Source organism: Opisthocomus hoazin, unplaced genomic scaffold (assembly GCF_030867145.1).
Source record: "Opisthocomus hoazin isolate bOpiHoa1 unplaced genomic scaffold, bOpiHoa1.hap1 HAP1_SCAFFOLD_262, whole genome shotgun sequence".
In the NCBI taxonomy this organism is placed as follows: domain Eukaryota; kingdom Metazoa; phylum Chordata; class Aves; order Opisthocomiformes; family Opisthocomidae; genus Opisthocomus; species Opisthocomus hoazin.
Genome location: NW_027449007.1, coordinates 22,501 through 25,000, shown reverse-complemented (window position 1 = coordinate 25,000; position 2,500 = coordinate 22,501). Strand labels below are relative to the sequence as shown.

The 2,500-nt window shown below is 47.2% G+C and overlaps 1 pseudogene; it reads right to left on the bottom strand.

Annotated features, from left to right (window-relative positions):
- LOC142360139 (28S ribosomal RNA) overlaps window positions 1–2,500 on the bottom strand; it is an 8,607-nt pseudogene that overhangs the window by 2,291 nt on the left and 3,816 nt on the right.

Genomic DNA, 2,500 nt, shown 5'->3' with positions numbered 1-2,500 from the left:
CCGCCCAACTCCTTGGATATCACCATAACAGTTTTTGGGTCCCAAATAGATGGTATTTTGTTCTTATCTCCACCAGCTGTTACCCATAGTTTTTGAAATTCCTTTTCTATTCCCTCATTTCGGGCCACCTCTCTTGTTATTTCGTCAGAAGACTGTGCGATACGATGCAGCCTTCGGACCTGAACACTTGGGATAAGTCCCAGAAGCCTGGTAATACCCAGTCCGCCATCCTTAGTGCTGGAATACAGGAGGGCGTCACATGTGCTAGATGGTAAATGTAGCCACTCCTTGACAGCTGATCGTATTGCTAAGTCAAGGGTTTCGAGATACGTGGCTTTCACATCGGTTTGGTCTGCCAGATAGAATAATCGTGGGAGCATGTACCCTTTCAAGATGTCAACTTTCTGCATAGGTTTAAGTGGAGAACTGTGGATTTGGTGTAACCATCCCTGCAGTTTCTCCAGTAGCTCCGGTTTTGATATTCCGATCCATGGGTCGACTCTAACCCCTAGATATTTCTCAGAGCTACCTGGTTCAATCATATTAATGGGGGTGCCGTTAATTGTCCAGTGTGGACAGTCATTGATCGTATATGAGTCTTTTGTTGGCTGGATGAAAAAGCCATGGCACTTTTCCCCCTGTGTTTTGAGGCCTGTAAGTTCACAAAAGGCCTCTAGTATCGTGATGTTATCCTTCATCCCTTCCCATGACCCACTCAGCAGTACCAAATCATCCGCGAAAGCCATAGATGTTACCTTTTTCGCGTAGTGCTGGAACCCACTCCCTTCAGACTCAAGCTTACACAGCAGAGGATCAATCGATAAATTAAATAAAATAGGAGACATTGGATCACCTTGCTTGACCCCGATGCATATTCTAACGGGGTCCGATTGATCATTTTTCAGGTGAATGCGAGTATTAACATTCAGGTACATGTTGGTAATCAGGGAGACAATATGATCGTCCACTCCCTTTTGCCTGAGGGCCATGATGATGTGCTCATGGCTCACCGTGTCAAAGGCTTTGGCTAAATCCACAAAGACCACCCCCAGGGGGCGATGTTCCCGTTTCGCGCTTCGAATCAAAAGTTGTAACAATTTTAGATTCTCCGCGCACCCTGATGACTTAATAAAGCCCCTCTGTCGTGTGTTAATAGGGCATGCCTTAGATAGCCTTACAGTTAGGATCCTTGAGAATAATCTCAAGATAATCGATCCGATGGTAATTGGGCGCCAATTATTGATGTCTTTTTGGCGCTCGGGCAAGGCCGATTTAGATATTAATACCGTCCGGCATTCTTTCACCACGTCCGGTATAACCCCTGTGGCCAACCAGAGATTGAACAATTCCATCAGCTGGGTATAGTGGGGATCAGTTTTAATGAGATCCCGCAAACTAAGCCCATCAGGACCTGGCGCCGCGTTCTTATTCATCTCATTGATGTTTTTAGAGATCTCTTTTGCCGTAATCATGGCTTGGAATGCGGAGTTGTCTGCCTGTCCCTCAGTGACAAAGGCCCCCAAGCCCTTGAATGTTCCTGACATCTCCCATCTCGACTTGAACACCGCGTGTACCTCATCGAGCGGGATGCCGCATCGCAAGGATTCCACATTATCCAAGATAATCCCGGCAAGTTTCCCTCGATCGAGGTAAAACAACCGTTGGAACCTCAGAAAATGCCCTCGCTTTTTGGCCCTCTTCTTCATCCACACCTTCGGTGGTTCAGAAGAGGGAACCCTCCGGGTTACTTTGGGCCTTCCACCTTGGACCGCTTTCAACTCGTGGGACTTAAAGAACAGACATGCACAGCGGTCTTGGGTCGCCTCATCGACCAAGGTCGATAGATCTTTCTCACCTTCAATCACTTCCTCAAACATTCCCCGAAGAACGGTCAATTTATCAGATGTTACCCAATCTGAAATGACCTTTCGATAATGGGACCTTAGTCCCCCAACCACCCGTGATTCAATGCCCGGCAGATGTAACCCTTCACTCTCAAGATATTTCTGCTTTTCCTGATCTTTTTCCCTTCTCTTTACAGGGCTCTTATGAAGCCCCCTTCTTTTGTCACTTATTTGTTTAGCTGATTTAGATGGAATATGCTCAGCAATCAATTTGTTGATGTTCTTACTTCCCTCGTACTGTTTATCCAACCTCCGTAACAACTCCACCTCCTCCTCAGTCCAACACTGCCGATGTACCCCTCTGGCTGAGCACTCCTTCGGGCGGGAGGCGGCAATCCGCTCGATATTCCTAACGGCTGGGTGCGCAGAGCGCTTATGTTGTCCCAAGCCAATTTTCGTCTCAAACGTTCGCCCACATTCCTCACAGGCCCAGCCCCCGACAGGGGGAGATGTTTCAACCCCCTTACATTTCGGATAATGGCAGGCAATACTATGATGTTTAACGTTAGTCTTGCCACACTTAGCACACTGAAACAACGCTTTTTTCTTACCATGGACTCTCTTTAGATGTTCAATAAGCCCCGACATTTTCCCTA